Raw genomic sequence first — 26,749 nt, forward strand, 5'->3', positions numbered from 1 at the left:
TAGATGACTAAGATAAAGACCTATACAGTCCATCCAAGTCTGCTCTACAAGATAGACTCATAGCATAAGGTATACTGCGATACTACATATAAATACTTGATCTTTATTTGTCCTTGCCATTTCCACAGCACAGACCATAGAAGTCTGCTCAGCACTGGCTTTGCTTCCCAACTGCCGGAATTGCCATCTAATCACCACTAACTTTGTTGGTTCCGTACAGGATTCCTTTGTGTTTATCCCATGCATTTAAAAATTCTATTACTGTTTTCATCTCCAGCACCTCCCATGCAGGGAATTCCAGGTATCTACCATCCTCGCCAAGAAAAAAGTACTTCCTGAGGTTACTGTTGAAATCAACCTCCCTGCAACCTAAATTCATGTCCTCTATTTCTACCAACTTCCTGTCTCTGAAAAAGGTTTGTTTGTATATGAATACCTTTCAAATATTCGAATATCACCCCTGTCCCTCCTTTCTTCCAGGGTATGTATCTTCAGGTCTTCAAGTCTTCTCTTTATACATCTTGCTGCGCAAACCCCATACAAATTTTTGTAGTTTTTCTCTGAACCGCTTCAAGTCTTTTTATGTCCTTAGCAACATACAGACTCCAAAACTGAACACAATATTCCAAGTCTGGCCTCACCAACAACTTATACAGGGGCATCAACACCTAACATAGTAAATGACGGCAGATAACGCCCTGAATGGTCCATCCAGTCTGCCCAACAAGATAAACTCATTTTACATGGTATTTATTTTATTGCATTTGTATCCCACATTTTCCCACCTATTTGCGGGCTCAGTGTGGCTTACAATAAGATATGAGTAGTAGAAATAAATTTGTTACAACTAGGTTATGGATTACATTGAACAAGGTTGTGCGAGACATTCGAATATCATTGGGAATATAACAATGGGACATCAACATAGAAACATTGGAAGGAGGCAATGGGAAAAAAGGGCATGGTTAGACACCAAGACATATGGTGTAAATAGTTCCGTGAATAAATGTATGATTGATTGGATAACGGGATGAGGGATAAGAAGTGGATGTGCATTGTATTGGTGAACAGTAAAGTGTGGTCTCTATGTGTTTTGGCTGTTTCCGTAAGTTTGTTCAAACAGGTGAGTCTTCAGTAGTTTACGGAAGGAGGCTTGTTCGTTAATCATTCTTAGGTTGCGCGGTAGTGTATTCCAAGACTGCGTGCTCTTGTAGGAAAAGGTTGACGCGTGTAGCGTCTTGTATTTCAGGCCCTTGCAAGTTGGGTAGTGAAGGTTGAGGTGAGTTCGGGATGATCTTTTAGGGTTTCTGAGTGGTAGGTCTATTAAATCAGACATGTACGCTGGGGCTTCGCCGTAAATGATCTTATGGACTAATGTGCAGACTTTAAAAGTAACGCGGTCCTTGAGTGGAAGCCAATGTAGTTTCTCTCGTAGTGGTTTTGCCCTTTCGTATCTAGGTTTTCCGAAGATGAGCCTGGCTGCTGTGTTCTGGGCTGTTTGAAGTTTCCTCAGTATTTGCTCTTTGCAGCCTGCGTATAATGAGTTGCAGTAATCCAAGTGGCTAAGGACGAGGGATTGCACTAGGCTACGGAAGACGAATCTTGGGAAGAATGGTCTTATCCTTTTCAATTTCCACATGCAGAAGAACATCTTCTTGGTTATGTTGTTTGCGTGGGTTTCGAGTGTTAGGTGGCGGTCGATAGTCACTCCAAGGATTTTTAGCGTTTCTGAGATAGGGAGTTTTAGGTTTGGTGCGTTTAACACGTTGAATTCAGTTGTGTTGTATTGGGAGGTGAGTATCAAGCATTGGGTTTTTTCTGCGTTTAGTTTCAGGCGGAATGCATCTGCCCATGTGTTCATTATGTGTAGACTTTGATTGATTTCATTGGAGATTTCTTTGGTGTCTTGTTTGAATGGGATGTATATTGTCACATCATCGGCGTATATATATGGGTTGAGGTTATGGTTTGATAGGAGTATGTAATACTTTATATGTATATCTGAGTTTGATTTGTCCCTGCCTTTCTCAGGACACAGACCATAGAAGTCCACCCTGCACCGATTTTATTCTCCAAATACCAGCGTTGCCACCCAATGTCCACTAAGATTCCATAGATCCATTCCTTCTAAACAGGATTCATTTGTGTTTATCCCATGCATGTTTGAATTCTATTACCGTTTTCATTTCCACCACCTCCCGCAGGAGGGCATTCCACGTATCCACCACCTCCTCCGTGAAAAAATACTTCCCGACATTACTCCTGAGTCTGCCCCCTACAACCTCAATTCATGTCCTCTAATTCTACCACCTTCCCGTCTCCAGAAAAGGTTTGTACGCGGATTAATACCTTTCAAATATTTGAACATCTGTATCATGTCACCCCTGTTTCTCCTTTCCTCCAAGGTATACATGTTCAGGTCAGCAAGTCTCTCCTCGTATGGTTTGCAATGCAAATCCCATACTATTTTCGTAGCTTTTCTTTGCACCGCTTCCAGACTTTTTACATCTTTAGCCAGATACGGCCTCCAAAACTGAACACAATACTCCAAGTGGGGCCTCACCAATGACTTGTAGAGGGGCATCAACACCTCCTTTCTTCTGCTGGTTATACCCCTCTCTTTGCAGCCTAGCATCCTTCTAGCCACAACCGTCGCCTTGTTTCTTCACCTGAAAACCTGTCGGGGGTACCTCTAGGACCAGGGTCGAGAACCACTTATTTAGGCAATTTGTCAGTACTTTTGTTTATCTAAAAACTGGAGCTCCAGGATGATGCATTAGTTGCTAATTTTCCCTTCCAAGTGTGTCTAAGTTTTTAAAAAATATAGTCAAGGTTTCAATTGTTATGCTAGCCTCATACCTTTCCTATTTGTGTCTTATCTTGTTAGAGTTTGATTTTTTTTTTTTTTACTTTTTCTTTGTTCTGAATTTCTCTTATGGTAAACCACTTCTGGATGTAACTTTGAAAAGCAGTATATTAAATATTACACAAAAAAAGCGAATGATACATACCTGTAGCAGGTGTTCTCCGAGGACAGCAGGCTGATTGTTCTCACGACTGGGTTGACGTTCACGGCAGCCCCCACCAACCGGAACAAAACTTTGCTGGCGGTCCCGTATGCAGGGCACGCCCACCGCGCATGCGCGGCCGTCTTCCCGCCCGTGCGCGACCATTCCCGCTCAGTTGAATGACAAGCAAAATGATCAAAAACGCAACTCCAAAGGGGAGGAGGGAGGGTAGGTGAGAACAATCAGCCTGCTGTCCTCGGAGAACACCTGCTACAGGTATGTATCATTCGCTTTCTCCGAGGACAAGCAGGCTGCTTGTTCTCACGACTGGGGTATCCCTAGCTCTCAGGCTCACTCAAAACAAGAACCCAGGTCAATTGAACCTCGCAACGGCGAGGCCATAACAGAAATTGACCTACGAAGAACAACTAACTGAGAGTGCAGCCTGACCAGAATAAATTCGGATCCTGGAGGGTGGAGTTGGATTTAAACCCCAAACAGATTCTGCAGCACCGACTGCCCGAACCGACTGTCGCGTCGGGTATCCTGCTGGAGGCAGTAATGTGATGTGAATGTGTGGACAGATGACCACGTCGCAGCCTTGCAAATCTCTTCAATAGTGGCTGACTTCAAGTGAGCCACCGACGCTGCCATGGCTCTGACACTATGAGCCGTGACATGACCCTCAAGAGTCAGCCCAGCCTGGGCGTAAGTGAAGGAAATGCAATCTGCTAGCCAATTGGAGATGGTGCGTTTCCCGACAGCGACCCCTTTCCTATTGGGGTCAAAAGAAATAAACAATTGGGCGGACTGTCTGTGGGGCTGTGTCCGCTCCAGATAGAAGGCCAATGCTCTCTTGCAGTCCAATGTGTGCAACTGACGTTCAGCAGGGCGGGTATGCGGTCTGGGAAAGAATGTTGGCAAGACAATTGACTGGTTAAGATGGAACTCCGACACCACCTTCGGCAGGAACTTAGGGTGAGTGCGGAGTACTACTCTGTTATGATGAAATTTAGTATACGGAGCATGAGCTACCAGGGCTTGAAGCTCACTGACCCTACGAGCTGAAGTAACTGCCACCAAGAAAATGACCTTCCAGGTCAAGTACTTCAGATGGCATAAATTCAGTGGCTCAAAAGGAGGTTTCATCAGCTGGGTGAGGACGACGTTGAGATCCCATGACACTGCAGGAGGCTTGACAGGGGGCTTTGACAAAAGCAAGCCTCTCATGAATCGAACGACTAAAGGCTCTCCAGAGATGGCTTTACCCTCTACACGATAATGGTAAGCACTAATCGCACTAAGGTGATTCCTTACTGAGTTGGTCTTGAGGCCAGACTCTGAGAAGTGCAGAAGGTATTCAAGCAGGTTCTGTGCAGGACAAGAACGAGGTTCTAGGGCCTTGCTCTCACACCAAACGACAAACCTCCTCCACTTGAAAAAGTAACTCTTTAGTGGAATCCTTCCTAGAGGCAAGCAAGACACGGGAGACACCCTCAGACAAACCCAACGAAGCGAAGTCTACGCCCTCAACATCCAGGCCGTGAGAGCCAGAGACTGAAGGTTGGGGTGCAGAAGCGCTCCGTCGTTCTGCGAAATGAGGGTCGGAAAACACTCCAATCTCCACGGTTCTTCGGAGGACAACTCCAGAAGAAGAGGGAACCAGATCTGGCGGGGCCAAAAAGGCGCTATCAGAATCATGGTGCCGTGGTCTTGCTTGAGCTTCAGTAAGGTCTTCCCCACCAAAGGTATGGGAGGATAAGCATATAGGAGGCCGGTCCCCCAATGGAGGAGAAAGGCATCCGACGCTAGCCTGCCGTGTGCCTGAAGTCTGGAACAGAACGGAGGCAGCTTGTGGTTGGTCTGAGAGGCGAAAAGGTCCACCGAGGGGGTGCCCCACTCTCAGAAGATCTTGCGTACCACTCTGGAATGGAGCAACCATTCGTGCGGTTGCGTGACTCTGCTCAGTCTGTCGGCCAGACTGTTGTTTACGCCTGCCAGGTATGTGGCTTGGAGAAGCATGCCGAACTGGCAGGCCCAACGCCACATCCCGACGGCTTCCTGACACAGGGGGCGAGATCCGGTGCCCCTCTGCTTGTTGATGTAATACATTGCAACCTGATTGTCTGTCCGAATTTGGATAATTTGGCAGGACAGCCGATCTCTGAAAGCCTTCAGTGCGTTCCAGACGGCTCGGAGCTCCAGGAGGTTGATCTGAAGATCCTTTTCCTGGAGGGACCACAGTCCTTGGGTGTGAAGCCCATCGACATGAGCCCCCCAGCCCAGGAGAGACGCATCTGTCGTTAGCACTTTCGTGGGCTGTGGAATTTGGAATGGGCGTCCCAAGGTCAAATTGGTCCGAATGGTCCACCAGTGCAGTGAATTGCGGCAGCTGGTGGAGAGGCGGATGACGTCTTCTAGATTCCCGGTGGCTTGATACCACTGGGAAGCTAGGGTCCATTGAGCAGATCTCATGTGAAGACGAGCCATGGGAGTCACATGAACTGTAGAGGCCATATGACCCAGAAGTCTCAACATCTGCCGAGCTGTGATCTGCTGAGACGCTCTGGTCTGTGAAGCCAGGGACAGGAGGGTGTTGGCCCTCGCTTCTGGAAGGAAGGCCTGAGCCGTCTGAGTATTCAGCAGAGCTCCTATGAATTCCAGAGATTGGGCAGGCTGGAGATGGGACTTTGGGTAATTTATCACAAACCCCAGCAGCTCCAGGAGGCGAATAGTGTACTGCATGGACCGGAGAGCTCCCGCCTCCGAGGTGTTCTTGACCAGCCAATCGTCGAGATACGGGAACACGTGCACTCCCAGCTTGCGTAGATACGCCGCTACCACCACGAGACACTTCGTAAACACCCGTGGGGCAGAGGCGAGCCCAAAGGGCAGCACACAATACTGAAAGTGCCGTGTGCCCAGGCGGAATCTGAGATACTGTCTGTGAGCTGGCAGTATCAGGATGTGAGTGTATGCGTCCTTTAAATCCAGGGAACATAGCCAGTCGCTTTTCTGAATCATTGGCAGAAGGGTGCCCAAGGAAAGCATCCTGAACTTTTCTTTGACCAGGAATTTGTTCAGGCCTCTCAGGTCTAGGATGGGACGCATCCCCCCTGTTTTCTTTTCCACAAGGAAGTACCTGGAATAGAATCCCTGCCCTTCCTGCCCGGGTGGTACGGGCTCGACCGCATTGGCGCTGAGAAGGGCGGAGAGTTCCTCTGCAAGTACCTGCTTGTGATGGGAGCTGAAGAATTGAGCTCCCGGAGGACAATTTGGTGGAAGGGAGGCCAAATTCAGGGCGTATCCGCACCGCACTATTTGGAGAACCCACTGGTCGGAGGTTATGAGAGGCCACCTTTGGTGAAAAAATTTTAACTTCCCCCCGACCGGCACATTGTCCGGTACGGACACTTTGAGGGCGGCTATGTTCCCATGGATCCAGTCAAAAGCCCGTCCCCGGCTTTTGCTGTGGAGGCGCAGGGGGCTGCTTAGGCGCACGCTGTTGACGGGAACGAGCGCGCTGGGACTGTCCCTGTGCCTGTCGAGGCCTTCGGGCCGGCTGGGTGTACCTACGCTTGTTATAGGCGTAGGGCGCAGCCTGCCTGGCCCGGGAAAAACGTCCACCTGCTGAGGTGGATGCTGAAGGCGCCCGGTGGGAGAGCTTGTCGAGGGCGGTTTCCCGCTGATGCAGTTGGTCCACCAGCTGCTCGACCTTCTCACCAAAAATATTATCCCCCCGGCAAGGGACGTCGGCCAGTCTCTGCTGGGTGCGGTTGTCCAGGTCAGAGGCATGCAGCCATGAGAGCCTGCGCATCACTATACCTTGGGCCGCAGCACGAGATGCCACGTCACAGGTGTCATATATACCCCTGGACAGGAACTTTCTGCATGCCTTCAGCTGCCTGACCACCTCCTGAAAAGGCCTGGACTGCTCCGGCGGGAGCTTGTCAACCAGGTCCGCCAGTTGCTTCACATTATTCCGCATGTGGATGCTCGTGTAGAGCTGGTAAGACTGGATGCAGGTCACGAGCATGGAAGATTGGTAGGCCTTCCTCCCAAACGAGTCCAGAGTGCGAGACTCCCGCCCCGGGGGCGCCGAAGCGGTATCCCTCGAACTCCGTGCTCTCTTGAGAGCAGAGTCCACGACCGCCGAGTCATGAGGCAGTTGGGGCCGCATTAACTCTGGGTCCGAGTGGATTCTGTATTGGGACTCTGCTTTCTTGGGGATGGTGGGATTAGATAATGGTCTCAACCAGTTCCGAAGCAGTGTCTCTTGGAGGACATTATGCAACGGCACCGTGGAGGACTCTCTAGGTGGTGATGGATAATCGAGGACCTCGAGCATCTCAGCCCTCGGCTCATCCACAGAGACCACGGGGAAGGGAATGCATATAGACATGTCCCTGACGAAGGAAGCAAAGGAGAGGCTCTCAGGTGGCGAGAGCTTTCTCTCTGGTGAAGGCATGGGGTCGGAGGGAAGGCCCACAGACTCCTCTGAGGAGAAATATCTGGGGTCCTCCTCCTCCCCCCACGAGGCCTCTTCCTCGGTGTCGGACATGAGATCTTGCAGCTCAGTCCTCAACCGGGCCCGGCTCGACGTTGAGGCACCGAGGCCTCGGTGGCGTCGTCGAGCGGTGGACTCCCGCGCCGGCGGGGATGAAGCTCCCTCCATCGACGGAGACTCCACCTGCGTGGCGGTCGAGACCGGCGCCACAAGCGGCGTCGAGGGCCTCGGCACCGGACTAGAGCACGCCGGCGCGAGGGCGCAAGCACCCCCGGCGCCGGCACAGTCTGGCGCATCAGCCCTTCCAGGATCCCCGGAAGGACGGCTCGGAGGCACTTGTCCAGGCCTGCTGTCGGGAAAGGCGAGGGGGCCAGTAGAGGTGTCAGTGCCGGAAGCTGTTCGGGTCCAGGAGACTGCACCGAAGTGCTAGCACCCTGCCGTGGCGGTACCTCTACTACAGAGGGGGACCTCTCCTCTCGACGCTGCCGCTTCCTCGGCGTCGACTCATCTCTGGCGCCGGGAGCCGGATGCGTCGTGGGCGACTGATGACTGTGCTTCTTCGCCTTTTTGCGGTGCCCGTCATCGGCGCTCGTTGGGACTGACGAGGAAGAAGTAGATCCCCTTCTGCCTCGAGGGATCGGGTCCGACAGGGTTCGGTCCCGAGGGCCCTGGGTAGAGGGAGTGACCGGGGCCGATTGCCCGCGCGGCCTCTCACCCCTGCCGTCTCCGGCGGGCCGACGGGACCTGTACTCCTAGGGTCAATGCCATCGGTGCCGATTTCCGAAGAACCGGCCGTCGATACCGATGCCGTCGAAGTCGACGTCGAGGGGCCGGCGCAAGTTCCAAAAAGACGGTCCCGAAGAACTTGCCTCGCTACTTGTGTCCGTTTCCGGAGACCGAGACACAAGGTACACAACTTGGTATCATGCTCCGGCCCGAGGCACTGGAGGCACCAAGCGTGAGTGTCGGTCTGCGAGATATGCCGGCCGCACCGACCACACTTTTTAAATCCACTCGGGACCTTCGAGGACACCGATGGAAAAATCGCGTCGGCGAAGTCAAAGTCGTCGATGGTGGCGGTAAAATTCACACCTCGAAAACAAATCGACCGCGCGGCCACAAGGCCGCGATGCCCCCGCTAAGAGACGAGGGAAACAAAGTTCAGCGTTGTTTTTTTTTTTTTTTAAACTAAAAATAGAAAAACGCGAACAAGGAAAAAGAAGAAAAAAAGAAAATTCGCGCGAAACGCGATCCGGTTTCCTGGGCTGACAGAGAGAGAGACGAACGCGGCTCTCTCCAGCGCGGAAAAGAAAGAACTGAGCGGGAACGGTTGCGCACGGGCGGGAAGACGGCCGCGCATGCGCGGTGGGCGTGCCCTGCGTGCGGGACCGCCCGCAAAGTTTTGTTCCGGTTGGTGGGGGCTGCCGTGGACGTCAACTCAGTCGTGAGAACAAGCAGCCTGCTTGTCCTCGGAGAAAAAAACAAACACCCTTCTCCCTTACATTTTTTTTTAATGTCTGGAGTATTCTGAAGACCTATGTAGATCCAAATTTCATCCCCCTGGAATGTACCCTAGAAGTAGAGTATGCCTCTACAGCGATTTCCTCTGGTCCAGGTCCTCCAAAACAAAATAAGCCTCTTTCTGAGGTTATGTCCTAAGCTCTGTCCAACTCGGGGAAAGAAGTTGCCTTCTCTCTTTAGAAAAACCAGGTGTGGATGTCTTTGGATACTTGAAGTTTGTTGAAGGCCCAAAAACTACTGTAACTATACCAATTCATGGCCTCTTACAGGAACAGCAACTTGCACATGACAGACTGAAATAACCAGTCAGCCTGTTTTCAAGAAAATGGGAAATAGAAAGTCCAACCAGGACCTGGTTTCAATAAAATCCAGCTTTCACATTCCTCATTGTTAATTGTTAGCCATGAAAAAAAGCAGACTCTTTCAGCATGCTACCTGGTAAAGACCCTACGCTCTTGGACACTCTGGGCAAAAACCATCCCCCCCCCCTCAGAAAATCTATCTGCACACCATGAACTGTGCAGCTGGAAGTAATCCTGTAGACAGGACCAGCACACCAGGAGATGCAATATCCTCTTGCACTGAGGATATGTCTCCAGGAGCTACTGCCCAGGAGGGAAGGGTTAGGACAGCTGTTGCAGTTCATGATTTGATTATTAGGCATGTAGATAGCTGGGTGGCTGGTGGAGGTGAGGATCGCCTGGTTACTTGCCTGCCTAGTGCAAAAGTGGCAGATCTCATGCGTCACCTAGTGTCGCGTTCTCGAGGGCCTTGGCATACTGTCAGGTCCTCAAGACAGCACTGGGAATCGTGAGCCCTTGGGCCCCTGCCGCGGAGCGGCAGAGGCAGGCAAGACCGTCTTGGAACTGGACGTCCGGAAGGACCGGACCGGAAACTCTGGACTGGAAGTAGGCAACTGAACCGGCAGAACAGGAACCGCTTCACCTGTACTTAGCCACCTTTCCGCTAGAGTTGAGCTCTAGCGTGCGGGCGGCCGACAGGACTTGTAGGGCAAGGCCGGAACTGAAGATCCAGAGGACCCACCTCGGGTCTAGGAAACACAGGGGAACAATACTAGACTGCACTAAGCGCTGCACGCAGCCGCTAAGCCAGACACATCAGACAGACTAGACAGACAGAAGCTTATCAGGAGCAGGAACTAGGACAGACATGCAAGCAAGGAAGAAGGGGAGACTGGGAATACCCCCTGGGCAAACCCACTAGCTAGGTCGAGGCAGGTAACAGGATAAATCCCCCAGAAGATACACGCTAGCTAGACAGATACAGGAATCAGGATACATAAGCAGGGATCCGGATAAGCACACAGGATATACAAGCAATGTACAAGGTAGACACATGGGACAGAAGGTAGCTAGGTAGAGCGGGAAACCGGATAACACTAGCTAGCCAAAACCAGGACTCAGGACGAACAAGCAGGGACCAGGATGTGCACACAGGATATACAGGGACCAGGATGTGCACACAGGATATACAAGGATCAGGATGTGCACACAGGATATACAAGCAGGGAGTAGGGCAGGCTGCAAACACAGACGGGGAAACCAGGCCTGAACAGCAGGCTCTAAACACAGACTAAAGGCAGAAGGCTAGCAGCCCACACAGAAGGGCAAGCAGGCCACAGGTACTGGGAACCGAAGGGCACTAGCCCACACAGAAGGGCAAGAAGCCCACAGGTACCAAGCAGAAGGGCAAGCCCACACAGAAGGGCAAGAAGCCCACAGGTACCAAGCAGAAGGGCAAGAAGCCCACAGGTACCAAGCAGAAGGGCAAGCCCACACAGAAGGGCAAGCCCACACAGAAGGGCAAGAAGCCCACAGGTACCAAGCAGAAGGGCAAGAAGCCCACAGGTACCAAGCAGAAGGGCAAGCCCACACAGAAGGGCAAGAAGCCCACAGGTACCAGACAGAAGGGCAAGCCCACACAGAAGGGCAAGAAGCCCACACAGAAGACAGGCTTAGAAGCAGCGCAGCAACACACTAACTAACCTGTCGGCCTCTGGGCATGACACCAGACAATGACACCATGCGAAGGCACTGACTGCAAGCACAGGCCTTCCTTATAAAGGAACTCACTGATGAGTCACCACCAGCAGGACAGAAGCAGGAAGTTCCTTGCCTCCAAACAGAGGCTTGACACACAGAGGAAGTGAGCCCACAGGAAGGACAAGCAGGAGCCATCTTGGATACTGGCATAGAGGAGGAGGCGGCAGCCATCTTGGAAGAGGCATAGCCCACACAGGTGAGGTCCAGTAAGGCAATCAGCACACAGAGCCAGAGAGAAACTAAGACAGACACAGAGACAAGCAGAAGCCAGCCCAGCCACTGACTCCCAGAAACAGGGTAAGTCTATCTTTTGTGTAGGACATCCTTTTTTTTTTTTGGTCCATTTTCGAACAAAAGATGTCCAAATAAAAGATGTCCAAAACAGGAGGAGGAGTGGCTTAATGGTTGCGCAGTGGGCTTTGATCCTGGCAACATGGGATCAATTCCCACTGCTGCTCCTTGTGACTTTGGGCAACTCAAATGAACAAGGGGCATTTCTGGATAGGACATCTAAGTCTGAATTTGGATGTTTTTTGTAAAACGTCCAAAATCAGAACAGGAAAGGTAATTTTCTACAAAAAAAAAGTCTCTTTTCCTTTAGAAAATTATGTTTAGAAAAATGTTTTGTGATTTGGTTTTACTTTTTGGTCCATTTTTAAACAAATACATCCAAATGCAAAACGTACAAAATACACAAGAAAATCCACAATAAAGTGAAACCATTCACATGGTCTAAGTGTGGTAAAAGCTTTGGTTGTAATGTAAATTTCAAAGTGCATCAGAAAGTCCACACGGGAGAGAACCCATTTGCATGTATAGAGTCTGGTAAACGTTTGTCAGAAGGTAAACCTCACAATGCACCACAGAATACACACCAGAGAGAAACCATTTACATGTCCTGAGTGTGGTAAAAGCTTTAGTTGGAAAGAAAGCCTCACATGGCATCAGAGAATCCACAGAGGGATGAAACCATTTACATGCACTGAGGAGGTAAAAGCTTCAGTTGCATTGGGACAGGTAATTAGGGAATGTACACTCTTGCTATGAAGTATGGAAAAATAGCACTCTGGTATTTAGATTTATGTACTGAGACCTCCTTTTCATCTACAGATCTGAATTCAAAGCCCAAATCTAAACGATAAACAATAGACACAAGGCTCAGATGTTATTAAAAAAAAAAATAGAAAGCTTGGCATCAGGTAGAATAGTGAAAAAGTGACATCCCAGGAAAGCAATAGGGCATCCTCGGGGGCACTGCAGTGGACTTTATAAAATGCTCCCAGGTACACATCTTACCATTGCTCCCCTTACCTTGTCTGCTGAGCCCCCCAAAACCCACTACCTTCAACTGTACACCACTACCATAGCGCTTACAGGTGATGGGAGCACCAATATGTGGGTACAATGGGTTTCTGGTGGGTTTTGGAGGGCTCAGTTTCCTCCACAAGTGTAACAAGTAGGGGGAGGCAGAAGCCCGGGTCCACTTCTCTGCAGTGCACTGCACCACTACTAGACTACTCCAGGGACCTGCATGCTATTCTAATTGACCCGAGTATAAAACATCTGAGGCTGGCAAGTAATATGTTTAATCACATTTTTGGGGGGTGATCCCCGAGTCCATCCAGTGGTCATCTGGTAATTTGGGGCACCTCTTGTGTGGAGTAGAGGAGTAGCCTAGTGGTTAGTGCAGCAGACTTTGATCCTGGGGAAGTGGGTTCAATTCCCACTGCAGCTATTCGCTATAAAAACAGGTCTAGCTGAAAACGTCTAAGTTTTAGTCTTGGACGTCTTTGTTTTGTTCCATTATTGCTGAAAGAAGTCCATGTCTTAGGAACGCCCAAGTCCCGCCTTGAACGCACCCCTGGCACGCCCCCTTGAGATTTGGACATCCTTCTGATGGAGTTCAGAGAAAGACATCCAAAAAAAGGTTTCGATAATACTGATTTGGACGTTTCTGTGAGATAAACATCCAAATGCTGACTTATGTCACTTTTTGGATGTCTCTCTCCTTTGAAAATGAGCCTGAAGGTGTCCTTAAATAAAAATCAGACAAAATATTGCAAATTAACACTGTCAACTACTAAGCAAGATGTAAACAGAACATAGTTTGATGTCTATATGCAAATGCCAGAAGCCTAAGAAATAAGATGGGAGTGTTAGAATATATTGCACTAAATGAAATGTTAGATATAACCGGCATCTCTGAGACTTGGTGGAAGGAGGATAACCAGTGGGACACTGTCATACCAGGGTACAAATTCAATTGTAGTGTTAGGGCAGATGGAATTGCTGGAGGGGTAGCATTGTATATTAAGGAAAGCCTTGAATCGAATAGACTGAAAATTCTGCAGGAAACAAAACACATCTTGGATTCCCTATGGATTTCAATCCATGTGTAAAGGGGAAAGGGACAGTAGTAGGAGCGTACTACCATCCACCTGGCCAGGATGAACAGACTGATGTAGAAATTATATCAGAAATTAGGGAGGCTAACAAACTGGGCAACACAATAATAATGGGTGATTTCAATTACCCAGATATTGACTGGGTAAATGTAACACCAGGGCATGCTAGGGAGGTAAAATTCCTCGACTAAATCAAGGACTGCTTTATGGAGCAGCTGGTACAGAAGCCAACAAGAGAAGGAAAAATTCTAAAATTCTAGACCTAGTCCTTAGTGGAATGCATGATTTGGTGCAGGAGGTAATGGTGCTGGGACCGCTTGATAAGAGTGATCATAATATGATCAAATTTGATATCAGCTTTGGAGTAAGTACACACAGGAAATCCAATACATTTGCATTTAACTTTCAAAAAGGAGACTATGATAAAATGAGAACGGTGGGGGGGCAACAGCGAAGGTAAAAAAATTTATATCAGGCTTGGATGCTGTTCAAAAATACCATCCTGGAAGCCCAGGCCAAATATATTCCATGTATTAAAAAAGGAGGAAAGATGACCAAACAACAGCTGGAATGGTTAAAAAGTGAAGGAAGCTATCAGAGCTAAAAGAAAATCCTTCAGAAAATGGAAGGAACAGACTGAAAATAATAAGACAGCATAAGGAATGTCAAGTCACATGCAAAGCGCCGATAAGGAAGGCAAAGAGGCACACACACATAGTAAAAAAAAATTTTTTTAGGTATATTAAAATCAATAAACTGGCAAAAGAATCATTGGACTGCTAGATGACCGAAGGGTAAAAGGGGCAATCAGGGAAGAGAAAGTCATCGCAGAGAGATTAAATGAATTATTTACTTTGGTCTTCGCTGAGGAAGATTTGAGAGAGATAAAACTGTGCCAGAAATGGTATTCAAAGCTGACGAGTCAGAGAAACTGAACGAAATCTCTATAAACCCGGAGGATGTAATGACAATTAAAGAGTAGCAAATCTCCTGGACTAGATGCTATTCATCACAGAGTACTGATAGAACTGAAACACAAACTTGCAAAACTATTGTTTGTAATATATTAATATATAAATTTAGCTTTAAAATCAAGCATGGTACTGGAAGACTGGAAGGTGACCAGTGTTAACGCTGATTTTTAAAAAAGGTTCCAGAGGAGATCCGGGAAATTATAGACCGGTAAGCCTGACATTGGTACAGGCCAAAATGGCAGAAATTATTATAAAAGAACGAAAATTACATCACATATTCAAAAGCATGGATTAATGAGACAAAGTCAATATGGATTTAGTCACAGGAAATGTCACCTCACCAATCTATTACATTTCTTTGAAGGAATGAACAAACATGTGGATAAAGGCGAGCCAATCAATATTGTGATATGGATTTTCAAAAGGCGTTTTGAGTAAGTACCTCAGGAAAGGCTCCAGAGGAAATTGGAAAGTCATGGGATAGGAAGTAGTGTTCTATTGTGGATTAAAAACTGGTTAAAGGACAGAAAACAGACAGTAGGGTTAAATGGTCAGTATTCTCAATGGAGAAGGTTAGTTAGTGGGGTTCTCCAGGGGTCTGTGCTGGGACTGCTGCTTTTTAACATATTTATAAATGATCTAGAGATGGGATCTTGCCAGGTATTTGTGACCTGGCTTGGCCACTGTTGGAAACAGGATGCTGGACTTGATGGACCTTTGGTCTGTCCCAGTATGGCAATTACTTATGAGTAACTAGTGAGGTAATTAAATTTGCTGACAACAAAAAGTTATTCGAAGTTGTTAAATCAGAAGAGGATTTTGAAAAATTACAAGAGGACCTTACGAGACTGGGCATCTAAATGGCAGATGACATTTAATGTGAGCAAATATAAAGTGATGAATGTGGGAACGAGGAAACTAAATTATAGCTATGTAATGCAAAGTTTCGGAAATCATTGAAGACCTATCTCTTCAATAGAACATATCATAATGACCCAGAACCTGAACTTTAGTAAATTACTGTTTTTGTTATTTCATTACCGATCTTCTTATACCTAACATTTTATTCCACTATGTTTACTCTTATTCTTGTGTTATTATTAATTGTATTTCTATTCAGGCATGGCAATAGCCAGGACAGAACATCATAAACCACATTGAGCCTGCAAATAGGTGGGAAAATGTGGGATACAAATGCAATAAATAAATAAGTTCCACATAGGAGGCACCACCCAGGAAAGGGATCTAGGCGTCATACGTTGAAACCCTCTGCTCAGTGTGCGGCTGCTACTAAGAAAGCAAATAGAATGTTAGGTATTATTAGGAAAGGAACAGAAAACACAAGTGAGGACGTTATGATGCCTTTGTATCACTCCATGGTGCAACCACACCTCAAATATTGTGTTAAATTCTGGTCACCGCATCTCAAAAAAAAAAAAAAAAGGGTGACAAAATGATAAAGGGGATGGGATGACTTCCCTATGAGGAAAGGCTAAAGAGGCTAGGGCTCTTCAGCTTGGAGAAAAGACTGCTGAGGGGAGATATAATAGAGATCTATAAAATAATGGTGGAATGGAACAGGTAGATGTGAAATCGCTTGTTCACTCTTTCCAAAAATACTAGGACTAGGGGGGCATGAAATGAAGCTACAAAGTAGTAAATTTAAAACGAATCGGAGAAACCATTTCTTCACTCAACGTATAATTAAGCTCTGGAATTTGTTGCCAGAGAATGCAGTAAAAGCAGTTAGCTTAGTGGGGTTTAAAAAAGGTTTGGATGGCTTCCTAAAGGAAAAATCCATAGACCATTATTAAAATGGACTTGGGGAAAATCCACTGTTTCTAGGATAAGCAGCATAAAATGTATTACACTGTTTTGGGACCTTGCCAGGTACTTGTGACCTGGACTGGCCACTGTTGGAAACAGGATGCTGGGCTTGATGGACCTTTGGTCTGTCCCAGTATGGCAATACTTATGTACTTAACTTTAGATAGTATGCCTATTTAATCATACAGAAAAACAGTACAGACTTTCTCCCCCAGAGTGTCTTTATAGGCACAGATTTAAGCTGGCAGTTGTTCTAGCAAAGGCAAATGAACGAGGAAACCATCATATACATACAGCCTATAAATGTATTCAACACATCTTCTAGGATTTCAGCTACTGCTGCCGTATGTGGTTGTGTGCATCCAGTCTATGGAAGCATGTCAGTATGAGGATGGCATATGCTCCATGTACTGGAGATTCCCTATTTGGAAAGAAGGTGGAGACTACAACATCTCTCTACTATTTCACAGTCTATAGAAGCTAATCATTGTTGCAAAAATTTGGTCCCTTATGTATTTATTATCTGCCTTCTCCCGGTAAGGTCCAAAGCAAAATCACAAATCAAGAATTTAGTGAATAGCTCTAAGAATATTAGAAAAAATATGATGATACAGTTTACAATTTTTAGATTAAGACCTGTATTGTGAAAAAGACCATCTTCAATAGTCTTTGAAAAAGATAATAACAAGGTATTAACCAGGTAAGAGGAAGAAGGGTTCCAAATTTTAACAAACCAAAAACAGAATTAACTTTCTAAAAATCATTTTACTCTTAGAACTGAAACTGATGGAAAACAGACACAACCTTGAATCATTGTGTAGCTTGCTCAACCTATCAGAGAAATCCCTAAAGCAAAAACAGGACTTTTCGAATGCTGCCCAGATAGTACTTTAAAACTAAATAAGATATTTTAAACATGATTCACGCCTCCACATGCAACCAGTGAAGCTAGATTAATAAAGGGGATGCATGATCAATATTTTTCATTATAAAAATTAGTCAAGCTGTAGTGTTCTACAGCAACTGAAGTCTTTTCCAGGTTTTTTTGTGAGATTCCTACATACAGAGGTACAGTAGTCCATCTGATTCAAAATTAGCGATTGTACAACTAAAGCAAAATGATTCTTGTAAAAATAGGAGTGAATCCATCAAAGTTGCAAAGAAACTTTAACAATTTAGATAACGTTATATTAACTTGACGTTCCATAGACATGATAGAATCTAAATATCATTACCAGGACTTGAAGCAGTTCAGAGAAAAGCGATGAAAATGGTATGGTGTTTCCATCACAAGATGTTTGAGGAGAGACTTGAGGACCTGAAAATGTATACCCTGGAGAGACAGGGGTGATAGGTTTTCTCAACCGCAAGGGAGGAATCTTTACCTAATGGAATATTTGGAACTCTAAATCAGAAATAACCAAAGAATTTTAGTCTTATCTAACTTATAATCTTAGGCCACTGGATTCTTAAATATCTGAACATAAGGATACAAGAGCTACACAACTGGGTCAGATCAAAAGTCCATCTAGCCAGTATACAGTTTCCAACAGTGGTCACTCCAGGTCACAAGTACTTGTTAGAATCCCAAAACATAGCAAGAGTGCGTGCTACTTAACCCCTTGGTAATGGTTTATGAATTTTTCTGCCAGGAATTTGTCTAAAAGCTACATTGACTGCTTTTACTACTTGCCCTGGAAATGAATTTCAGAGCTTAACTATACAGAGTGAAAAGATATTTCTTCCTTTTTTTTATCATGCTACTATGTAACTTCATGAAATGTTCTCTACTTTTTGAAAGAATAAACAATTGATTGTGCTTACCCATCCCCATGTCATTCAGGATTATATAGATCTCTATAGTATCTCCCCTCAGCTGTGTCTTCTTCAAGCTAAAGAGCCATGACTTCTTTAGCCTTTCTTCTTATCAGAGTGCCATCCCTTTAATCATTTTGGTCACCTTTCTCTGTAAGTGTTCCAGTTCCACTATATCAAAATGGCACACAGTACTCAAAAGGTGTGGTCTAACTATGCAGTGATTTGTTACATTTGTATCCCACATTTTCCCACCTTTTTGCAGGCTCAATGTGGCTTACATATTACCGTTAACGGCGTTAGCCAATTCCGGTCTGAACAAATACAAGGTATGAATGAATACAAGGTGATATTGTGGTAGATAAGGTACATGTATGGTAGGTACAATTGGGGGAACTTAGAGAGGGAGAGGGGGAGGAACAGTCAGGTAATGTCCATTTCGGTCTTTGGTTACATTGTGTCGCAGGTGTCCATGTATTTTTATGTTGGGTCGGTAGGGTATGCTCTTCTGAACAGGTCTGTCTTAAGTGCTTTCTGGAAATTTAGGTGGTTTAGCATAGTTTTTACAGCTTTTGGCAGTGTGTTCCATAGTTGTGCGCTTAAGTAAGAAAAGCTGGATGCATAGATGGATTTGTATTGGAGTCCTTTGTTGCTTGGGTAGTGGAAGTTTAGGTATGATCGTGCAGATGTTGTGGTGTTTCTGGTTGGCAGGTCAATAAGGTCTGTCATGTATCCAGGTGCCTTGCCATAAATGATTTTGTGAACAGTCGTACAGATTTTGAAAGTGATACGTTCTTTGATTGGTAGCCAATGCAGTTTTTCTCGGAGTGGTTTGGCGCTGTCAAAATGTGTTTTTCCAAATATAAGCCTGGCTGCTGTGTTTTGGGTGGTATGAAGTTTTTTTTTATGATTTGATCCTTGCATTCTGCATAGATTCTATTACAGTAGTCTGCGTGGCTTAGTACCATTGATTGTATCAGGTTACAAAATATTTCACACATTTGAATTTCCACATTGAGAAAAACATTTTCTTTATGGTGGAGTTCACTTGGGTCTCTAGTGAGAGGGTCCAGTCGATTGTTACTCCACGAATTTTCAGGCTGAGATAGGGAGGGTATATTCTGGGGTGTTAATGTTTGTGGGTTTGTATGTATTGTATTGGGATGAGATGAGTGTGTGTTTTTTCTGTATTGAGTTTTAGTTGGAATGCATTTGACCATGAATTCATGATGTTTAAGCTGAGCTTGATTTCATTGGTGATTTCTGACAAATCATGTTTGTAGGGGATATATAATGTAACATCATCAGCGTAGATAAATGGGTTAAGGCCTTGGGTCGATAAGGTCTTGGCTAGTGGAGTCATGAGGTTGAAAAGGATCGGTGATAGTGGTTATCCTTGCGGTACTCCGCAGTCTGGTTTCCACGGTGACGATATGCTTGTTTTTGATTTCACTTGATATGTTCTTGTGGTTAAAAAAACCCTTGATCCAGTTGAGAGTGCCACCACCGATTCCGAAGTATTCTAGGAGTCTTAGCAGTATGTTATGGTTAACCATGTTGAACGCACTTGACATGTCAAATTGGAGGAGGAGAATGCTCTTGCCTATAGCTATTTCCTGCTTGAATTTGGTTAGGAGCGTAAGTAGTACTGTTTCGGTGCTGTGTAGGGGTCGAAATCCTGATTGTGACTCATGTAGTATAGTGAATTTGTTTATGTAGTTATTGAGTTGTTTGGTCACCAGTCCTTCCATTAGTTTCACTACTAATGGGATAGATGCTACTGGGCGGTAGTTAGTAATGTCGTTTGTTTTTAGCTTGGTGTCTTTTGGTATTGGGGTGAGCAGGATGTTGCCTTTTTCTTTAGGGTAGATACCATGTAGAAGAATATATAGTGATATATAGTGAAGAGGTTTGCCATCTGGTGTTAGGTCAAGGCCCTAGATCCCATTTCCTAACATTGTTTGCTTGTTTTGGCTGCAATCACACACTAAACAGAAGATTTCAACATATTGTCCATGACGACACATAAGATTGTTTCCTTGAATGGCGATTCCTAATGTAGATCCTAGTATCATAGTAAGTGACAGCAGATAGAGACCCGAATGGCCATTTAGTCTGCCCAACAGGATAGGAGGCAATGTTCTGTTGTGGATTGGGAAGTGGATTGGGAACTGGTTAAGAGATTAAAAAGAGAGTAGGGTTAAATGGCCAGTTCTCTCAATGGAGGCAGGTGAATAATAGAGTGCTGCAAGGATCTCAACTGGGACCAGTGCTTTTTAACATATTTATAAATTATCTAGAAATGGGAATGAGAATCAGATTTGCAGATGAGAAAAAAAAACATACCTCCAAGTTGTTGAATCACATGTATCTGTGTGAGATTGCAGGAGTACCTTGGGAAGCTGGAAGATCAAAATTCAGTGTGGACAAGTGCTAAGTGATGCACACTGGGAAGAATAACCCGTATTTATAACTATACTAGTAAAAGAAGCCCATTTCAGAGCAAATGAAACGGGCGCTAGCAAGGTTTTCGTCGCCAACACCCTCCCTCCCTCCCTGGCTAACCCCTTCGTTGTTCTGCCATTGCTCCGCCCACAACGTCATGACGTTTGACGCGAGGGCGGGGCCCGGATCGATTTCCCACCCGCCTCCCTCCCAACCCCTTCGTTGGTCTGCCATTGCTCTGCCCTCGAGGGCGGGGCCCGGAGCGATTTCCCACCCCCCCGCCTCCCTCCCTGCCAACCCCTTCGTTGTTCTGCCATTGCTCCGCCCTCGAGGGCGGGGCCCGGAGCGATTTCCCACCCCCCCGCCTCCCTGCCTCCCAACCCCTTCGTTCTGCCATTGCTCCGCCCTCGAGGGCGGGGCCCGGAGCGATTTTGGTGGCTTCACCACCACAAACCTTCGAACCTTTTTGAAGGAAGTCAGAGCTTGGCTTCACTGATGTCAGTGTCCTCAGAACGTTGAGGGTGAGTTTTATTATAGTAGATTATTGTTAGGATGGGCTACAGAGAGAGCTTCGACAGAAACTCCAGTAATCTGGAACACGAGGACAGTGCTGGGCAGACTTTTACGGTCTGTGTACCACAAATGGAACAGAAGAAGTCTCATTTCTTTTTATTATTATTTTTTTTAATCAATAGTTAGTTTGGGTGTTTTTTGGGGGTTTGGGAAGGTTTCTTCAGGCTATGAAATATGTTAAGCTCCATCTCTGGTCATCTTCAAGTCTAAGCTAAAAGCTCACCTTTTTGATGCTGCTTTTAAACTCCTAAACCCTATTCACTTGTACCATACCCATGTCTGTTTTATCATGCCCACCTTAAGTAATTCCCTTGTCTTGTCTGTCCTTAGATTGCTAAGTTCTTTCGAGGAGGGACGCTCTCTTCATGTTCAAGTGTACGGCGTTGAATACGTCTAGTAGCACTATAGAAATAAGTAGAAGTAATTTGAAGTCAGCAAGTTTTGTTTGATATACTGACCTGCTTTTCCTTCGAGGCACAATCAATAAAGTACCATAGGTGTTGGGATGATTTTCATTGGGGGATTTATTATATTCATTATAAAACTACTCCAGTTCCCACCTTAGCCACTCTAAAAGGCTTTCAGAGATCAGCTGATAAACCAAATCGTATTGATCCACACAATCAGGTTGCAATTTACTATGTCAATAACCAGGGTGGCACGGGTTCATAGCTCCTGTGTTGGGAAGCACTCGAACGTGAAGATGGGCCATCTCCCATCAGAGTTACTTACCTGGCAGGGAAAACAGTATCTGGGGGATTTTTTTTTGCCACTCACCTCAATATCGAAATCCCTCAGTTCTGCTCCAGACTGGGGTCACATGGTGGAACAGCCTCAGATGCCTTTCTCCTAAACTGGGGGAAGGTCTTCTGTATGCATATCCTCCCAACACTTCTTATAGTGAAAATCTGCTATTCAAGCAAGAGAGGAACCATGATTCTCATTGCCCTATAAGGGCTGTGACAATATGGTTCCTTCTACTTCTGGAGTTAGCCTCTGAAACTCTGTAGAAACTGGACTGCTTTCCAACCCTCATGGATCCCCTCTTGCATTCTAACCTCCAGTTCTTGGCGCTCACAGCTTGAATGTTGCGAGGTTAGAAGTAGCCTCCTTGGACTTACCAGAGGGTGTCTTTCAGGCTCTGCTTGGTTCCAGGAGAAATTCTATTAGGAGGTCATACAGTTTCAAGTGAAGAGGTTTGCCATCTGGTGTTAGGTCAAGGCCCTAGATCCCATTTCCTGCCCTACACAAAAACTGCTCAAAATACCTCAAGACCAACTCTGTAAGAGTTCACCTCAGTGAAACTGGAGCTTATCACTGAAGAAAGTCCATTTCTGCTCAGCCTTTAGCTGTTTGCTTTACTAAACTATCCCATCAAGCACCCCCTTCCCCACACACACACATTGTCATAGGATCTCAACATTAAAAACATAAGAACAGTGTGTCAGACCAATGATCCATCTAGTCCAGTATCCTGCTTCCAACAGTGGTCAATCCGGGTCACAAGTACCTGGCAGAAACCCAATTGTCCTTACCCAGCTGGTGAAAGCTCCTTTGCAGACACTTGATACTTGCCACGTTTTTGGTGGCAGTCACTCCAGGCCTTTGGCTCTGTGCACAAAACCACTTTGCTGTAAAACTTTGGGTAAGGTGGATCAGCTACTAAGTTCCATCCTACAGTAGTGCTGGAGGTCTGCTATCATTCCCCCCCCCCCCCCCCCGCCCCAAGACTGCATGCTCATCAAGGTGAAAAGGTACTGCACACTCTGGACTGTAAGAGCACCTTGGCCGCCTATCTGCAGTGGACTAAAGCCCATAGAAAGTTCACCCCAACAGACAGGGACTGCCATTGGTAAACACACTCTTTCAAAATTGGCTTGCAGACTGCATCTCCTTTACTTATGCTTAGGCTGGGCTGACTCTAGAGGGTCGTGCCACAGTCAATGTCACAGCCATGGCTGCATTGATGGCCCACCTGAGATCAGCCTCCATAGAGGAAATTTGCAGAGCTGCAACATGGACCTCAGTCGATACATTCACCTCACCACTACTTGGAACAAGCCTCTCGATGTGGGAACAAGCCTCTAGATCCTGAATAAATTCTGAATGACTGACTAAATCAATTCCCCCCTCCCCAACCGGCCCATTTGTTTTATTCCTGGCGATTACAGTTCGAGGGCCTGCCTGTTGCAGGTCTCTTTTCCCTCCCCCCCCCCCCCCCAACACCACCCACACTTTTTAATTCAGACAGCCTAGTGACTAGAATGCCTATCAGACATAACAGCAGAATCCTGCTTGTTCTCCAGGAACGCAAAGTTACTTACCCGTAGCAGGTGTTCTCCGAGGACAACAGAATGCATATTCTGACTGCCCTGCCCTCTTCTCCTTGGAGTTGCATCAGCTATAGTATTAGATTGATCTGGTCCCATGTGGCGATGGCGGTGGAAAGGCGCACACATGCATCATGAGCCACTCTCAAAGGCGAACTGGAATAGTCACTGGGAAGCAATTCCTGTGCTGGGCTCTATTTTGATGATGCCACCCATCAATCAGAATATGCATCCTGCTGTCTTCACAGAATACCTGCTATAAGCGAGTAACTTCACTATCTGCTTCCATTTTTCCAGCAGGAAATTTTTCACTATTTTAGGGGGCTACCTTTTATAGATAGGGTTATTGCTATTTGAATCCTGGATATTACTGCTGTATACCCCTGCCCAACAAAGCAGCACCCCAGCCCCATGCACATTCCACCCAGATACTTCTCAATTTCCACACATACCACCATTTTGATTCCTATACCCCACCCCCACCCCAGCTCCATGAGTGGAGCTCTAAAGATGACCACTGGTCCCCAGCACATTAAAAAAGAGATACTGTTTATAGGGGCCAATCTTAATTTTTCTATCCTAGGGCCCATTCAATCCTAGTTATGCTTCAGGGAGAGTTAGGAGAATATGTGCTTGGGAGAGGCATTTGAGAGGATAGAGAAAGGGCGGGGGGGGGGTGGATTTTGTGGGAGGATGAGGAGTATCCACCCTGGAGAGGGGACAGAAAAAACCAAGAGAGACCAAGCTAGCTGGAAAGCAAGACTGCTGGGGGTGGCAAACCAGGCTTTTAGGTTGTCCAAATTCCACATAAAAGTACAAACAAAATTTTAACTTTAAAAAAAAAAAAAACCTGCAGAATTTTCAAAATTTTCCACAGAATTCTCCCAAAAGCATAACAGGCAATGGTCTTCCACTGGCTCGGGGGGGGGGGGGGGGGGGGGGGGGATGAAAACCACCGAGCTATACTGAATATATGGTTTTAGGTAAATATAAAAATATTTTGAAAATAAATAGGGTGTGCCACATGAAAATGTGCACTGAAAAATGGAGATAGTCTATTTTTCTGTTAATATTTAATTTTCTGTAATTAAACTATATAACGAAGATTAAAGAGCTAGTAGATAGCTGTTTAACTTAATTCCCTCATAATAGTCATTATAAAACTACTACAGACAGATCTAAACCTAGAATGCGCTGCCACCTCCTCTGTCCTCTCGGGAAAGCAAGTTAAGTGTGCTGTAATCCAAAAAGCCACCACAACGTAAATTTTACTAACTGCTTTCACTGCGCATCACACATGAAGGCACTGATCTTTCAACTGTTAAAGCCACACAGTATAATATATGCGGCTGATGATTTGCCAGTGTTTATTCCAAACTGATGATTCATCCACTCCCTTGAAAAAAGAGAGACACGTTAACCTACGTAACAGATTTAAAAAAAACTGCATGCCTTGAACTTCTAGTTTGGATGTACAGGAAAGCACCACAAAATGTAAAGAATAAATAAAATACCGTACACGCTATAAACAATCACCAAGTAGTCTGGGAATACAACCGCCCCGCGCGTTTGGAAACACCCACAGAACATGTGAAATAGCGTCAGTTTCACTTCCTTGTGCATACAGGTGTATCTCTGGCAGTTTCGCACTGATTGTACAGAATTTGTCATCGCCCTCCCACAACAGCTGGAGTTTGCAATACTCAGGTCTGACATCTATGCAGCCTTTGAAAATGGAAGCGAACTGAGCTGTCAGGAAGCGTTGGGAAAAGACTACCTTAGAACAAATGCTGGAAACTGAAAACTGATTACCTAATGGTTCTGTACAAAGGCTGCCTACTAGAAAAATCCTCAGTTTAAGAACTACGCAGCAAACAAATGCAAAACATGCTCCCACTGTGCCTCATCGAGAAACACGAGCGTCACAAACTGCATCAGCTTCTTAGAAACACATTTCACAGCCAGCTTTCAATACAAAACCATACATGAGAAATCGTTTTCTTATTACCTGCGGCCATTCTTAATAAAACTGAATTTGCAACACAAAATCCTAAACTCACCAATAACACCCTCACCCCTCACCCCCCCCACAAAAAAAAAAGCAGCAGAACATTTCTACTACCCTCCTTCAGCCTTAGCTACTACACTTCCGTGCAAAACACTTTAATACCAATGTCGTGTTAGCAACTTCTGTCACATGACCACCAGAAAGAAAACACAAAACTTCACCGTCTTTTGGCAAATCATAGCCCTTACCTTATTTTTTTTTCTCAAGAGGCCATTAACAGAAGGTGTTTGTATGTATAGATAACCGGTAGGTTTAATGTACAGATCAGAGGAGTTTGAAGGACGCTGTGAAATAGTGAAGGTAGAATATAGCAAAGACAGAGAGGGGGCGGAGGACTTTCCCAGGGCTTGTTTACGCATTTCTGCTCAGTTCATTCCTCACAATTCATTCTCTGATTGGACACAAACTGGGGCACAGCCTTTCACTTACTGACTGGCCTGAAAGCAGCAGCGCAGCTAACCTAGTGCCTTTTTTTAAATAAACTTTATTGTGTTTTATGAATAACAAAAAGTACAGACCATATACCAACTGGAGGATTAAAGAGTATTTATGAAAAACAGTTAACTTCATTTTAATAAAACCCTGGGGTAGAGTACTATTCACACTAAAGCCATTCTAAAAAGCTTAACTCACTTTCATGTGTTCAGCTGTTAATAATTACAAAAAAAAGTGACATGTCTGTCGTAGGACTATATATGCGCAGCTACTTTCCTCTAAATTTCATAAACGGGGCTGGTTGGGAAATCTATTGATTACATATATTGTTCTTATAAGATCAATATTTTGATATTTTCATTATTTATATTTATTGATACAGAAGGAATAGACCTTAGACTGCCATTGAAAGGATTTATTGCATATCTAGTGCTATGCCTGTCTAATCATTGGTATGAATAATCTTTGTTATTGTAATCCTCAGGATAGGGGAAGAAGCTTCTACTAGCAGCTGTTAACCTTTCTTGAATGCCTGTTCCTCTCACAAGCACTTGATTCAGTTCACAAAGGATCTTTTCTTGAATGCCTGTTCCTCTCACAAGCACTTGATTCAGTTCACAAAGGGGCTCACACAGTTCAGGGTAGGACTTCCCACGTGTGGGTATAAGAGAACAGTTCACAAGCAATTATCAGGAGGAGCCCTTTTCTTATAGTTTATAAACTCTTCCAGGTAAAGGCCCCCAGAAAGAGCCCCTTTAAAGCCATTTTTAACAGTTCA

At 45.6% G+C, this 26,749-nt stretch overlaps 1 protein-coding gene across 3 annotated transcripts in view; it reads right to left on the bottom strand.

The window, feature by feature from the left end:
- The window catches only part of PCGF5 (polycomb group ring finger 5), a 300,957-nt gene extending 275,061 nt beyond the window's left edge, over window positions 1-25,896 (bottom strand). For 2 of the 3 annotated variants that reach the window (XR_003942125.1, XM_030203049.1), the window contains exon 1: window positions 25,725-25,896. The gene's annotated coding sequence lies outside the window, so the exon portion shown is untranslated. The remainder of the gene's footprint in view (window positions 1-25,724) is intronic. The other variant, XM_030203048.1, reaches the window with a different exon arrangement.
- Window positions 25,897-26,749: the final 853 nt, after the last annotated feature.

The sequence above is a fragment of the Microcaecilia unicolor genome, chromosome 5 (genome assembly GCF_901765095.1).
Source record: "Microcaecilia unicolor chromosome 5, aMicUni1.1, whole genome shotgun sequence".
NCBI classification, from domain to species: domain Eukaryota; kingdom Metazoa; phylum Chordata; class Amphibia; order Gymnophiona; family Siphonopidae; genus Microcaecilia; species Microcaecilia unicolor.